At 39.9% G+C, this 17,251-nt stretch overlaps 1 non-coding gene across 1 annotated transcript; it reads left to right on the top strand.

The window, feature by feature from the left end:
* Positions 1-2,586: 2,586 nt before the first annotated feature.
* Positions 2,587-15,068, top strand: LOC105061218 (protein CHAPERONE-LIKE PROTEIN OF POR1, chloroplastic). The gene is made up of 3 exons (XR_012135269.1): positions 2,587-3,015; positions 13,302-13,661; positions 14,669-15,068. It is a non-coding gene; the product is annotated as a protein CHAPERONE-LIKE PROTEIN OF POR1, chloroplastic (transcript).
* The last annotated feature ends 2,183 nt before the right edge of the window (positions 15,069-17,251 follow it).

The raw sequence follows: 17,251 nt of genomic DNA on the forward strand, positions 1-17,251 counted from the left end.
GCTGGACTATGGCATATGTTCGAAGCCCTTCTTTTGCTATTTTGATTAATGGATGCCATCAGAGTCTTTTTGCTCCATTGTGGGTCTGCGCCAAGATTGTCCTTTATCTCTTTATCTTTTTATTATCTGTACTAATGCTCTTTCGAGAGCTCTTCATGCTGCATCTCTAGGATCGGGCTTGGACCCTTATGTTCCTATCTCGGGTCCAACCAATGTCGCATATTTTCTTTGCAGACGATTGCTTGCTGCTAGGCCGGACTATAGTCCGAAGTACCATTGGCTTCAAGAGGATCTTGGAGGGCTACTGCAGTGTTTCGGGTCAGAAGATGAATCTCTCTAAGATAGTAGTTCTCTTTAGCCCGAAGATGCCGATGCATTTACAGCATTTGATGCTGAACAGATTGGGTATGGTTGAGCATAGTGGGGCTCTTCAGTATCTGGGGGTCCCTATTTCTGATCGCAAGCTAAGAAGGGCTGACTGTAAGGGGATGGAGCAGAATGTCCGAGAGCAACTAGATGGCTGGCAGTCTCAGACTCTCTCAATGATAGATAGGATCACCTTAGTGAGGTCCATTCTTATCTCTATGCCCGTCTATCTACTTTCGAACTCTATTTTGCCCAAGACCCTGGTGGTGAAGCTTAAGCAGTATTTTCGAAACTTTCTAGGGGATCACACCCTGGCGGTGGTGGTGGTGGTGGCTTGGGACGTGGTATGCCAACCATTTGGAGAGGGCAGCCTCAGTATTCAGTCCTTAGTTACGAGACGATAGGCTTTGATTGCCCGACACACCACCAGACTGTTGCTCGATCCCGAGTTTGTGTGGAGCTCAATGATGCAGGCAAGGCATAGCACGTGGCCGACAGTGGTATGATTCAGATTAGTCGACGTACTTCTTTTCTATGGAAGGAGATTTGTGCACGAGCGTCTGATGTAATCCCTTAGACTAGGTGGCTGATGGGAGATGGTCGGTCTGTGAGCATCTTGTTTGATCTTTGGGTGGTCGACATGCCGTTGGCTCGATAGCTGATGTTCATTAGCATCTCGATGACTGAGTCGATGAGGGTTTGTGATCTTCTATATACTGATGGTCGGGGCTGAAAGTATGATATTGTGAGCAGCTTCTTTGGAGGGCAATTGGGCCGACGAGTGCTCTCGTTGGTAATTCCTCTTCACCTTGGTCTCGATGTTAGAGCTTAGAGCTCTTTCTATATGATGAGGCCTACATGGCTAATCTCTATTGACTATATTAGTAGGAGCCTATTAGACACCTAGATGGGGGATAGATCTGGAAGCTTAGGGTGCACCCAAGGGTGAGTCTCTTTCTGTGAAAGGTAGCTTGGAGACGACTTCCACTAGAGAGGAGGAGGGGTATGGATATCCAGTCAATCTACCCCTACTGTGATATGGAGGAGGAGACTTGCATATTCCCTCTTTTGGTGCCCGTGGGCCAGATAGGTCTGGAGGCTGTTGGTCTTCACCATCGATTGCCCAGGTCGAGGATCCAGTTGAGGCTTTCTTAGACCTATTGAGATCGTGAGCTGGGGTGTTATATCTTAAAGCGCAGTCATTAGCATAGCATATATTTTCCAGCACATCTAGCTAGCCAGGACAGTCTGGTATTTGATTCAAGGAGGATCTCTATGTAATTTATTTTGGAGAGAGCCCTCATCCTAGTAGCAGAGATGATCAATGTGACCTCAAGATCTTCGACGACTTAGGACTCCCATTCTGCTCATGTAGCGATCCAATAGATGTTTATCACTTGGGAGCCCCCTCCTCTAGATACCTTTAGGTCAACTTTGATGGAAGCATTCAAGGTAGGCTTGGAGGTGCTAGTTTCGTGATCCGTGGGCCTGATTTTAGACTGATTGTGGTGAGAAGATACCAGCTCTTTAAGCCTACAGTTCGTAGGACGGGCTTTGAGCTGTGTGGGGTGAGATCGTATATGAATCATTGAGGATGATTCTACCATGATAGCATCCTAAATTCGAGGGTGTACGCATGAGTGGGTTTTCATCATATTCTGCGAGACATCTCTATTGTGTTATTTGGTGTGCAGATCTCTCTATTAGGCCCATCTTTCGGGAGGCTAACATTATAGCTGATTGGGTCACACTTGTGTTGCGAAGCATACTACACACTGGGATCTTTTGTGGACTGATCTGAGATTGATTTTAGATCTTTTAAGGATTTTCTACTTTTTAATTCTTTGAATGTATTCACATAAGATTTATTTGAATGATCCATTTTTATCGAGAGAAAAAAAAAAATCTTGAATAAGTATGATGTGATAATTTTTATTGAGCTAGTTAATGGCTCATATAGTAGATTTAATTTATCTAATAATTTTCCTATACAACTGGAATTATAGTCCACTCGATAAAAAAATTGACTATTAATTTTCTAAATAAGGCAAATGCTTTAGTTTTGACCTTAGCCAGAAATCAACAGGGGATGGGCAAAAAATGGATGGAAGATGCAAATGGAATTCACGCTCGGCAAGCTGGTTTTTATTTTTTAATCAAAATATCTAGTCATATAAATGTAGTCATAAATATGATACGATGATGTCATGTTACTTCGTTCCAAAATCCTTGCTCCCACAAAATAAAAAAATCAGTTAAGAGAGTGAGAGGAGAGAGAAGAGGAAGAAAGGAATGGCAGCTCTCACGCTCAACGGCTCGATCCTCCGCAAGAACCCCTCGACGCCGACCGCCGCCGCCATCTCCGCCAGGCACGCGCCGCACCATCGCGCGGCGCTCCAGTCGCGGCGGAGGAGGCGGTGTTTGGGGCCGGCGACGACCTTCCCCCTCCTCCGCTGCCGCGCCACCGCGCCGCCCCCCCCGGAGGCCGGGTCGCCGGCCGACGACTCCTCCTCGGCCCCGTTCGAGATGTCCGTCGAGAGCGCCCTCAAGCTCCTCGGCGTCTCCGAGGGCGCTTCCTTCGACGACATCCTCCGCGCCAAGAACGCCGTCCTCGCCTCCTGCAAGGACGACCAGGAGGCCGTCGCCCAGGTCCGTCGCCACTTCATCTCTTCTCTTCTTTATCCTTTTCGATATTTGGGCTCATTTTGGTCTACACATGTGATCTGATTTGGTTCCAGTTTTAGAGACTTGTGAGTTCAGAAAAGAGTAATCTTGGTTGAATAGATGATATATGACAACATGATGCAAAGCTTTCTGTGTTTTATTTACCCTTTGGGTGTTACGGTTCTTCTGGAAGTAACATATGATCGAAATTTCGGTCGCTGGGTCTAAAGGAGGGATGATTTAGGCGATTATACTTACTCGCAGTTTTTTTTTTTTTGGTGAATATGTTATATATTACCTCTCAAAAGCTGGGATTTTGGGAATCTTCGGCATTGAGAAGTGGTCTAGTGTAGGACATGGCTGCTGAAAACTGGACATTCATGTGCCAATGATTAGGATTTGTTTATTGTATTTTTAAGGTTTATATGATCATCCTACCTTAGTTGTTTAGGAGGATATATTTACATGTTTGTGCATGTCTTCTCTCCTGTAGTTTTTCTTGAACCTTTTGAGGACCCAAATTTTTAATGAAAATTTCTCTATCTATTTTAGAAAAGAAAACATTGGAGACTCCTAAGAATATTAAAGACAATATAGACTCATGATATTTGGTCATTCATGACAGCATTAGGGGCCTCCTTATACATGTTTTCCTTGTGTTTAATTCATTTATTGGAACTTTACCACTGAGTCAAACATGTATTAGCCTCCCCATTAAGGCCCTAAATATTTATAGTAATTCTTGCCTAAGATTTATGAAATTAGGATCCTTTATGGAACCCTTCATTAGGATACTCATCTTCAACTACATATATAAGAAGGCGTTGTTCACAGAAGTTGATAGTTTTTTTATGCTAGTTGTGCATTATCTATCTTCTTTTATGTGTCCTATCTGCCTAGATTCACCTTATCAAACATACTCCTCCCTGAATCTTGTCCTTGAATGTTGCCTTGTGCATGCCCTATGAGTGCATCTTTGTTTTATTGTTCCTTCATACGAGGCATGTTCATACCTGTGGGGGTATAACCTTTCCTATTCTCCAACCCCCACTCATTCCATGTTCTCCCTCTCTCCTCAATTAAATGAAGGTCATGTCCACTCCATAAATGCCACTGTTGGGGATAAAATTATCCTTGCAAAAGACTCTAGAACTTGGATGATATGAAGCCTCAAGCGGTGATCTCCGAAATATTCTTCACCAACCCATTGTCGGATCCGATTTTTTTTTCAACTCTTAACAATTGTTGCTGCTCCTAGAGTACCGTTTGCCAATAGTGGGTAGCCACCTCAACCAAACCATATTCGGTTTCATCCGGTGCATATTCGGTTTCTGTTATCAATTGCGACACTCCTTCGGCCACAATTACAAACAACCACTACTCATTTCCTATCAGTCGTCGATTTTCTGCTCATTCCCAGCTTGGATTCGCATTTATTAATTTCAGCTGACTCCTGTTCGGCCAGCCTGAACGACACTCGCCATCATCCTCAGAGGCTCAGATTGTACACAAAAACCCCACCAACACCTTATCAACTATCAACATCTCCTGTCAGTTGCCAACCCCACAAACCATCAAGCAGTCTCTAGCATAAAAAAGGGACAGGATTGCCTCTTTCAAAAGACAGATTGTTTCTCATGAAGGACATGATTCTCTCTTAAAGGATAGGTTGTCTATCTCATATTAAATTCTACCCTCCCTACCTTGCGTCACAAATTGAAGAATCAATTTACTCCAATTCATTGCCAACTCATTTTCGGGAGAATATTACCGACCCTATCTCAACTGACCACTTCAATTGACAATTCCGGCTGATTCAAAGTCCTCTTTCAAAGTCAAGCGATGGCTTTTCCAACTAACCACGATCTGGATAAAGTAACCGACTATCAAACAAACAATTGACATGGTCGACTGCCTAATCTACATTATAACACCCAATCGTGGGAAACGACTCCACACCATGATTGTTAGTAGGCATAAACTACCCACTAACTCCATGGTAACGGCTCAATAATGGGGGTTAACTGCCCTTTCGTACCACAATAAGCGAGACTTCACGTGTTCGATGGTTACACCTAAATTGCCTATATAAAGGGGAGGTAAGGAGACAACAAGAGTAAGACACTTCTGGGCTAATATTTTATCGAAATCTACTTTCAACTATTCTGTTTACCACTCCCCGCTTAGACATCGAAGGGTCTCCACCGGACATAATCTAGTCAGTGTGGACTTATTTTGTAGGTTGCTCGTCGTCGGACTCAGGTGTACTCAGGGATTGGCCGCAACAGATTGACGCACTAGAAAAGGAGAGAAAATCCAATCATCATGGAAAAAATGAGAGCCCAGAAACATCTCCACCGGCTTCGCTCGGCAACCTTTCCATTGAGAAGATCTCCCACCTTCACTGGCAAAGCGTAGTTCCTCACGTCTGGTCATCACTGCGGATGCTCAATAATTTACTGTCTTAGTATAGCAGGTAAAGATGCTGACAGAGGTAGTCCACAGCTCCAGCAACAGCAAATACAGCTAACAATCGATAGTGGCACAATCTCGATGGTAGTCTCATCGGTGGGATGGACCACACCACTCAGCCCATCACTCTCAATGCGCCGATCGCTGCCTACTCCCCCCCCCACAAAGTTGATAAGGGGAAACGACGACGTTTTTTCCCCTCATCCAAGGTTCTACTCCTGGGAGCTCTTTCCAAGAAAGTTCCCAATGCATAAATAACTACGAATGAAAACTCCAGAAGCTAGATCACCAAATTGAAAAGCTACGAAATGACTAAGCGACGAGACTTTGAGGGGCAGAAAGCTTCTCCAAACGACGAATAGATCATGGTCTATACTTGAAAAGCTTCTCCAAATGATGAATCGATCGTAATCTATGATTCAGAAAGCTTCTCCAAATAATGAATGATTGTGATATATGATTCGAAAAGTTTCTCCAAACAATGAATCGATCGATTGTGATCTACGAGTTATAAAGTTTCTTCAAACAACGAATCGATCATGATTTACGATTCAAAAAGCTTTCCAAACGACGACTATGTTCCCTTACAATGGAACGATTTACGATAATGCTCCAATTCAATGGAACAATGTACGATAATGTTTCTTTACGACGGAATGATTGTTCCTCGTATGTGGAATACCGACAATCTACGGATATCTTCAGTAAGATTAGTTGGCTTTTATCTGATTGACTAAGAAATCCACATTCCGAAAGAAAAATGATAAGCCAACAGCTCATCTAACGACTATGCGATTTGCCGATAAATGAGCTCCGGCTCAAGATAACTCGACAACAAATACAAGCTTCAGTTCAAGATAATTCGGTTATCTACAGCTATCTACAAACATGATGTTTGATCGACGACCTATCAGCTAATCTACGTACCGATCTGACTCCGATCGATCGACTCTACATGCTGATTCTGGTCGGACGACTTTACATGCTAACTCCAATCGGTCATCTCGACATACTACTTATGTCGAGCGATTCTATATGCCGACTCGACTCAGATCGGGCAGAACAATATGCCGATCGATTAAGATCGAACGGAATAATGTGCCAATTAACTACGGTTGAGCAGAATGATATGCCGACTCGACTAAAGCGAAACAATATGCCGACTCGATAAGATCGGAGGAGTAATATGCGACTCGGCTACGATCGAGTGGAATAATATGCCGATCCGGTACGGTCGGGCGGAACAACATGCCGACTCGACTATTGTCTGTCGAAAGAATATGCCAACTTGACTCCAGTCGATCAAAAAATATTTAACAATTATCTACGACGAATGATGATCACCTTCAAAGAGACAACACTCAGAAAAATTTTCTTCTTTGCCAATGAAGACTACAAAAATCGGACTGAGGTCTGGTAACGAAAAGAGAGAGACTACAGCGACTGTCGCTCGGCTTCATTAACAATTCGGTCACCGCTACCGCTTCGAACTCCTAGACATCAATTGTGGGGGGGCTCGAAAGGTCATGGCCGAAGTACAACCATGGCCAAACAATGGTCATATTCAGGCCGATTAAGAAGACGCCGACTAGTATTCATATCTACGTCGATCGGTATGTATATTCAGACCGATCAATGGTCATATTTAGGCCGATTAAGAAGAGGCCGACAAGTATTCATATCTACGCCGACTAGTGATCATGTCTACGTCGATCATAGTCATGTCAGATGGACCAAGAAGAGGTCATATGAAATAGATCGGAGCAAGGACTCTCCAAAATAGAAGCTACAACTTCAATTGTTCAAATGTACGACTTGAGGACAAGTCATGACTTATGCCATCTGAAGATAGCAAAACGACTATTGATGACAAACTATTCAATCGACGAGTTGATCGACAAACTATTCAATCGACAACAAAGTGTATGACGAGGTCGACTACGATTGATTTTCGGTAATAAACCGATTAATGCAGTCGACTTACACCCAGCTACAACAATAAAATAGCGATCGGCTAGTATCTGATTAAATGATCAACTAACTCTCGGTCACAAAAAAGGCTACAGGCAAAGTCCGGCAGCTATAAAGGAGGTCGAAACTCGACAATCGCAATTCGACTAACTCGGAAGTGGGGGGCTATGTGGGGGTATAACCTTTCCTATTCTCCGACGCCCACTCATTTCATGTTCTCCCTCTCTCCTCGATTAAATGAAGATCACGTCCACTTATAAATGCCACTATTAGGGATAAATTGTCCTTGCGGAAGACTTTGGAACTTGAATGATATGAAGCCTCATGCAGTGATCTCCAAAATATTCTTCATCAACCCATTGTCGGGATCCGATCCTTCTTCGGCTCTTAACAATTGTTGCTGCCCCTAGAGTACCGTTCGCCAACAGTGGGTAGCCAGCCTCAATCGAATCATATTTGGTTTCATCCGATGCATATTCACTTCCATTACCAACTGTCGACACTCCTTCGGCCACAATTACAGACAACCACTACTCATTTCCTATCAGTCGTCGACTTCCTCCTCATTCCCAACTTGGGATTCGCATTTATTAATTTCAGCCGACTCCTATTTGGCCAGCCTGAACGACACTCGCCATTGTCCTACAAAGCTCAGATTGTCTACAAAAACCCACTGACACCTTATTAACTATCAACATCTTTTGTCAGTTGCCAACCCCACAATCCATCAAGCAGTCTCTGACATAAAAAAGGGACAGGATTGCCACTCTCAAAGGATAGGTTGTCTCTCATGAAGGACAAGATTCTCTCTCAAAGGGCAGATTGTCTCTCTCATATTAAATTCTACCCTCCCTACCTTGCGTCACAAATTAAAGAATCAGTTTACTCCAATTCATTGCCGATTCATTTTCGGGAGAATATTACCGACCTACCTCGGCTGATCACTTCAGTTGACAATTTCAGCTGATTCAAAGCCCTCTTTCAAAGTCAAGCAATGGCTTTTTCCAACTGACCATGATCTGGATAAAGTAACCGACTATCAAATGGATGATTGACATGGCCGACTACCTAATCTACAGTTATAACACCGTAATCGTGGAAAACTACTACACACCACGACTGTTAGTGGGCATAAACTGCCTACTCACTCCATGTAACGGTTCGATAATGGGGGTTAACTGTCCTTTCGTGCACAATAAACGAGACTCCACGTATTCGACGGTTACACCCAAATTGCCTATATAAAGGAGAGGTAAGGGGACAGCAAGAGTAAGATACTTTTGGGCTAAAAATATTCTACGAAATCTACTTTCAACTATCTGTTCATCACTCTCCGCTGACTTAGGCATCGAAGGGTCTTCGTTGGATACAACTCCGGTCAGTGTGGACTTGTTTTGCAGATTGCTCGTCATCAGACTCAGGCACACTTGGGGATTGGCCGCAACAATACCTTTGTATGACTTAGATTGCTCTTTATCCCCTCTATTGACAAATCTGCTTTTGATCTGAGCTGAACAATTCAATTCTGGTTGCTTGTAAATTGTTGAGATTTATGACATTGCACGTTTAAACTTAGTTTTCTTTCTTTCAAATTATTGCCTCCCAAAATATTCTCCTAAGCTGTTAGGTGTTTTCTTCTATGTTATACCTCCAAGGAATAATGTCGCTGCAACCATTTGATGCCTTCGTATCTCAATGATGCAGACTAGGACCAGGGACCTGGCTGTATAAGGTCAGAGTAAGCATGTGGAAGTAAAAGGGTTTTGCTAATTAGGAGCTGCAGAAGCATAGGATCAGGGATTCTTATGGGATGCTCAACACCACTAGGATAACTCTACTAGGACCGAAGCATGGCCTCTCCTACCTTGGAAGGCAATAGAAATTTTCTAATAAGAAGAAATAAAATGATATTATTTTTTACTTTTTGTAATAAATTTGGAAGCAGAAAATAAAGAAAATAACTAAAAAGAATAATTTAACTAAAAGGCTAATCTAGAAACAAAAAGCAGAGAAGATAAGCTAATGTAGAAGGCAAAGTAAACAAAATGATGAGGATAACTAGTTAGAGTCTTACTGACCAAATCTCTCAATCCAGCTACAGTTGCATCGGTCTTCACTGGGCTTCTTGTGTATCCACCAACATCGAATTGGCTTCATGTACGGCTTTCTGGAGTTGCACCAGAAGGAGAAGAACCTTCAAATCACATGAAGGTTGTAATGGAGTTGTACCATAGCAAGGTGAATGCACCACCAAGAACTCTAACAAACAGAACTCAAAAATTTCAATGCAATTCAGTATGTTGCTAAGTGTATTAATTAGTGTTCTAGTTTTCCTAATGTTGACCAGAACTCGTGAGAGCCTCTAGAATTTGACCATGACTTCAAGAACAACTTCATTAAGGCTTCTAAAAGCAATTCCATGCTTAAGATGCTTCTAAATGCTAAAAACCATCTGACAATGACCTATATGCAATCAGATGTGATTGGAAATGAAGCGCCATTTGAACACTCCCACATGGACTTGGACTCAAAAATCCAACTGACAACAGGTTTTTGCCATCCAAACTGTTACAATGTTTTGTTTCCTACCTTCTCGATTCAGAGCCTTCAGATTGCCTGAATGGGAGGTTCCTTATTTTGCCCATAACTTTCTCATCCACCTCCACTTCATGCGATTCAGTAGTATCGGAGAGCTTTTCATGCTGAAATTCTTCCCATGCTATTTGTGGTGAATTGTCAAAGTTGTTGCTACCTACAATGCATCCTAACACTACAAACATTTGAGATCCTTGGGCACTGTGAGTTAGGTGCCTCCACACACTCGGGCTTGGCCATCAATTTAAGCTACCCGGGGTTGCCTATGATGCTTGGTGCTGTTTCTTTGACCTTTGCATAAGTCTTGAGGCAGGGGTATATTTGGCTTTCATTGCTTGAGGTATCTGATTTTTTTTTACTTTATTTGCTCAAAAAAATTTGACTTTTAGACCTTTTGTCTTAAATGTCTTGATGCTTCATCTATTCTTAGGAGTCTTTTCCATATTTTCTCCCACCCTTGCCACTCCTACACTTAACTTGATTCTTCCTTATTACATCACAATTGCTCCCTATAAATAATCTCATATCCTTTAATCTCCCATTCAAAAATGCAGATTTGAACTTTCTGCAGCTCTGTTTGATGCAATCCTCTTGGTTTCCCATCCCATATCACCAAGACTATTGCTTCAATAAAAAGCAGACTACCATCTGTGTATTGATATTGCCTAGCAATCTTTTAGTATAGATTTATCAGTAGTCACTCCACCTTCATGCTATATTAGCAGTATTACTATGTTTGCAATAAGCTCCTCATGAATGGTTTTAGCACATCCAACACATTGTTTTGATAAAGGATTCATCGATAGTTATCCCAACTAGGGTTCCTTCACCGGATGCTTTCTCTTTGAAATAAGCATTTGATATTCTTTTGCTTTATTTTCAGCAATGATACTTCAGCCATCATGCGTCTAGAGAAGTATCTGGTATGTTATTTTGAGATGAAAGACCTTGTCCCTGCTTTCTTTCCCCATAGGTACTTGTTCTCATAAAGGATGTACATCTTCAATTGAGTCACTGATGTCTGCTTCTCCACTAATATTGACATTGCTGATACACCAAAGGAGCTTTATTTAAAGCTTCACTCAGCACATGGTCAGCTTCTTGCAAATCCTTTTTCAGTATCATTAGCTAATGGATGATCTTGTTTCTGATTATCTCCAAGCATGACATTGGACCATTTTGCATATGGTGAGCCAGTTAGTAAGTCCTTACCATGTACACTGTCTGTACCGTGGATTCTTCAATGCCTTCACATACGTATATACATGCATACAAACAAATGCTGTAGCCTTTGCATACTTATGGGATTCACTGATGCTGATTGGCTTGATGATGTTATTTATTGGCTGCCAGTTTCTATATCTTCTTAAAAGATTCTCTCTCTTGGAAGAACAAGAAGGGGTGGTACTGAACTGAGTACCTTGCAATGTCCTCAATTTTCATGAAAGTTATTTAACTTTGCTACCTTATCTCTGACATGGGTGTCAAATCGCAATTAATCCTTTCTACTGAAATAAATATAATGTGATTTACATTATTTGTAAATAATGCAACAAAGCATATTATATTTTGATTGTAACATTCTCCGTCACCGTCTGACACTGTTATGCAACCACTCTCTCATTTCCTTGCAGTTTGTCTACCAAGCAGCTAGCCGATTATTTAATTACAAACTCATACTACTGGCTGCTATCATTATCTATTAGAAAAATTCGGTGTTTGATCAGATGCCCCTTTACAGAGGTATTAGAAATATCTCATATTGTATTTTTATACATATGATATGCACGTGTTATATTTACATATGAGGGTCTTAACCCCTTGTAATGAAATAAAAACAGTCTACTGCTCAGGCCCCATCATAGTGGATTTCATCTATCAACGTCCTTTATAACCTTGCCTGTTGAGTTCCAAATTCCAAGCATTGTATCACCTACATGTCAAGCAGTGTAGATGAGAAACAGAAGCTTTAATCTCTGGATCACTCTGAAAATTCTTACATGAAGCTGAGGAGAAAACTGTTGAAGGATGCACATTTTCTCAAAAATCGATTGAGGCATGACCTGTATAAATACCGATATGATGCAAAGGCCATGTTATTTCCATAGAAATATATATTCCACAACTCAAGGAATGCAAAGGATAGCCAGAACCCATGTTCACTACACTGTCTTATGTGCTTTGTGTAATTTATGGTAGTTAACTATGGCAATTTTGCCCTTTTATTTCATTCAAGCTCAAGTATCTTGAGAAAAATTCCTGGAGAGCTTCATCCTTCTTGATTTTGATGCTTGTGTTGTGTTCATTGAATGTATTAACTGTCTATATGACTGCCATCTAAGAAATGTGCTATAAATGTCGGTCATTTTGTCCGTTTATGTTTTACTTTTTAACTGATTATCCAGCCAGTTCACAAACTCTTCATATATGTTATTTAGGTATGCTTGTGGGACAGCCTTCTATTTGTCAGATTTCTTAGACTTTGAAATCCGAAATCAGTGAGAAAGGAGATGGGTAAAGAAAAGACTATATTTACTTTGCAGTTTTTGTATTTGTTGGGCCATAATAGTGGGAATTACAATTCATCATTTTGATTGTTTTCTCATTTCTTTTTATTTAGCCTGTTTATGTCTCCTTGAATGTCAGTTGTATGTTGTCTCTTGTATAATTTATGCCAGCATTAAGGTAGAACTTGGCATCTGTCTATAAATGCTGAACGTCATGGATTAAATGTTGATCGTGAAAGATTTTCTCAGAAGAAGTCTATCTTTTTGTTTGGCACTTTGGCATCTGTACCAATATACATGCTGAACATCATGGATTTTATAGAGATGGGGTTCACTATTTCTTAGACTTCTTAATTTTTCGGACTCTTCCAAAGTCTAGAGGAACCTTTTAACATTATCCCTTGACTATATGAAGTCCAATGGTGTAATTAGTATGTTAGGTTTCGTTCCCATTAACATTTCACACAGGCCCCCTTTGCTCCCATAATTACTTAGACCAGGAATCTCATCCATTTCAGAGCCTTGATGTTAGGTTGAGAGCCTGTCCTGAAGAATGCTCAAACTTTGGTCCATATCTTGATCTGTAAAGCTGAAAACAGATATCTTATATTGGATAAAGGTTGTTGGTATATAATGTAAAATTTCTTTAGAATTGTCCCATGGCTTTCCTGTGCCAGTTGTTCATATGCGGTCATCTCTGAAACCATGTTGCTTTTTCTGTTCCAGGTTGAGGCTGCATATGACATGTTGCTCATGCAGAGTTTATCACAACGCAGGGCTGGGAAGGTTGTAAATCGTAGCATCCTGTATGCTGATGCTAAACTGCTAGGAGTGCAGGAGCAGGTGCAATGCCAAAATGGCTACAGACAATGGTCAAGAATGTTCCTGTTTCAGTTGAAGGTCCATCTACTGGCAATGTGGGTGTACAGGCTGGGGTTTATGGAGCCTTGATGGTTTTCACATTTGTTAGTGGTACCTCCACATCTTCAGCTGGGACATACACCGGGGCCAATGTTGCTGGGTTAATTTTGGCTACAAGCTTTGGAGCTTCATTATACTTTTTGACCAAGAAGAGCATTAGCCTAGGTAAGGAACTTGGCAGTTAATGTTTTCCTATTTATTTCAGCTAAATAACTTATAAATTTGCATATGTGAGTTCACATTGTAAATATGTCAAGATTAATATGAATTAACTGCTATGCTACAAAACAGATCAACCACGTGCAAAAACATGTGCATTGAGTTATATAAGTGTGTGAAATTTTTGTGCAGCTGCTAAGCAGCTTGCATTTGATCCACTATTTCAGTATCTAATGAAAAAGAAACCTATTGATAGTTAAAGTTTTTGAGAATTTTTTATTTTCAAGATAATTGACATCAACAATAGTGGGATGAAAAAGTTGGTCTGGTTCAGTAACAGAAGATTTAATTGAGATATTTATGGCTATAAATTTATTAGTCCCCATGGTCAACCAATTTTAAGAGTTAGTGTCATTAGAAGCAAGTGAATGATAACCATGGCGTTAAGTATCCTGATTTACAATTAATTCCAACTCATAGCCACAACCTCAGTAATCCTTTTTCGTGACTAGCATTCATCATTAGAAAAAACGTTAGGTTGCTTAGAGACATATCAATGACAAGATATCATGATCTTGATAAAGAAAGTTCCGGTAGCTGTGGCATTGAATCAGTATTTGAAAGGGAGTGTTAGCATAAGGTAACTTACAAGATGTAATTTGTCGATATTTTCTACTCATTTGTTTAAAATATTTCATATCATGTTGCTTTCATTCTGGGCTTAGAATGCTGATTACATTGACAGAGAACCTTGTTAAAGGTTTACTTGACCTAAATATCTCCGGTTGATGCATAAGATTGGGGGAAGGGATACTTGGTTACAAGCCTGTTAAAGGCTTACTTCTTGCTGCCTGATATTTTCTCTTAATCAGAAACATGAGATGCCAATGATTGTATCGTTACTCTCTCTCAAAAAAAGATTGTATCATTATGCTACATGCTTTTTGAAGCTGCTCTATGCTTGATTGTGCTCTCCTGATGTGTAAATGAATTGATTGGATCTTCTTTCACAGGAAAAGCGACAATTATTACTTTGGGGGGGCTTGTTGTGGGTGCAGTGATAGGATCAGCAGTTGAGAAATGGTTGCAGGTGGATATAGTCCCCTTTTATGGCATCCATTCACCTGCAGTGATCGTCAGTGAATTTATTCTCTTCTCACAGTTATTGGTATCACTTTATCTGAGATAGGTTAGAGAGATCCTCTGCTGGTCCGTTATTAACTGATGTTGGTTGTCCTACTTATTGTTCAGCAGAATCCATGGTTGCTTAAAAGGTATTTAATATATGCAGCAAATTGTATAGCGGTCACGGTTACACATTGTATACTGTCGTTTATGTTGGGACATTGGTTGTAACATCCAAATTTCATTCATCTCTACCAGTTTTGGTTTTATGGAGCAAATTTTGAACCATGATAGTTTGAGAACTTATACGAAGCAGCCTGCAAGGTAATTTAGGGCAGGAGAGCGGTTGACCAAAAAATTTGAAATGATGGATATTAATAGCATAGCTTTAGCTTGTGGGGATTTCCTTTCAGGTACCAAATTTGAGAATTGTTGTTGATGATTTGTCAATCAAGTGTAATATATTTGGCCTGAATCTTTTAGATACCATATACTTGATCCAGCGAATTGAGATTATTTTATTTTCATTTTTGAAATGGAGTAGAGCTAAGACGTGCTGAATGGCCATCTTTTAGGGTGGAATTCAGATTGGATACGGATCGAATGTCATCATATTTATATTATATTTATTTTTTTCTGACGAATACAAATATAGATACGGATATCATTGGGATGCAAAAATTCATATTCATATTTGTTTTAAACGGATATAATTCAATAATAAAAATATAAATATAATTATAGATATTATTTAATAATTAAATTTTATGACTACAAAATCAAAGATATTACTAAATAGATGATCAATTAAGTTAATAATATATTTATATAATTATATATTTTTTTAAAATATTAATAAGTATTATATAAAATTATATATAGATTCGAATATTTGGATACGGATCGAATAGCTGTCTATTCATATCCATATCCATTATTTTTTTATGGATATATATACGGATATAAATATTAGTCGGATTTTTAAATTTCTATCCATATCCAGATTAATTCAAATACGAAAACGGATCGAAACAGATAATATCCATACTATTTTCATCTTTACAACCAGCCCTCACCCTTCATGTGCATATATGTGTTTGTGTGCACGAGAGAGAGTACGTGTGTGTGCGCGCGCGCGCACGTGCATACGCATTTTACATATCTAAATTTTGTAATATTTATTCAACAATTTTGCTTGAGATAATACCTGGATATCTGCATTTCAACTGCTGCACTCTCGAGGCCGGGGAATTATATTGAATTAGTTGTCACTAATGATGTCAAAAGCTACGATATTTCTGTTGCTATCCCAGCTTTTAGAACCTTAGATGTTCCTTCAGGTCAGCCTAGCCTATAGACGCTGCAAATGCATTGGTATACGATGGCAAGAAATCACTCCTTTTAGCCCTGTTTGTTTGCAGGATATACTAAAATAAATGAGGGAATCCACTCTCCTCTCTCTCTCTCTCGCCAAATCAGAGAGTTTAAAAGCCAAGTTTTCAGAATTCTCAACAGGTGGTCAAAACCCAGATGAACCAAGGTTTTGGTTTATCTCCATCGATACGTGTTGATGCCTTTGCTCTAAATGGTTTGGAGTATAGGCATGCCACCAGCATTAGAGTGACCAAAAAAGTGATAGGAAGAGAATAATAATAGTAATATGGATCTAAATATCTTGATCTTTAAGATTCATTACTGTTATGCTATCTAATTGCGAAGAACAAACATAGTGTGTAGCTGATGGTATGCTGTATTCTATTGATACTACTAGTAGTAAACTAAAATCCCACTAGAAAAATTAAAGCATAGAATTTGAAAGATAAAAATACTGAGAATTTAAAAATAAAGATAAAGATAAAGTGGATGGATCATTGACCAAACCTTATATTATTTGTTTGATTGGTAACCATGCCCGATCAATCTTGAACCCATCAATAGTCTTCATTCAGCCTATCTATAATCATCCTAACTCTTTAATCGCAACAAGGGTCATATCTTCAATGCGAAAGAAAGATTTACCTTCCTAGCCCGATCAATCTTGAACCCTTCAATAGTCTTCATTCAGCCTACCTAAAATCATCCTAACTCTTTAATCACAACAGGGTCGTATCTTCGATGCGAAAGAAAAATTTACCTTCATTTGCATAAATCCACTGTGGGATGATACAATAGTCGCTTCAAAATCTATGCAGTAGATGAACAAGGAAGTTCGGATTGCTTTGAAATTTGTGCATCATACGATGGTCAACACCTTGAGAGAACGTCGTGAAAGATGATCATTCTTTCGCATGGAAGATACAACACAAATCCTTTTATTTGACTTTTGCTATGGTACCTTATAGTTGACTCTAATTTCCTAATGATATTAGCCTTAGTTTCCTTTGAAATATCCATCTCCACAAGGATGGCTCCCAAGTATCATTCTAAATAAGAATATGGTGTAAATAAAAGAAATAAATAATTATTAAAAT

The sequence above is a fragment of the Elaeis guineensis genome, chromosome 11 (genome assembly GCF_000442705.2).
Source record: "Elaeis guineensis isolate ETL-2024a chromosome 11, EG11, whole genome shotgun sequence".
Lineage (NCBI taxonomy): Eukaryota > Viridiplantae > Streptophyta > Magnoliopsida > Arecales > Arecaceae > Elaeis > Elaeis guineensis.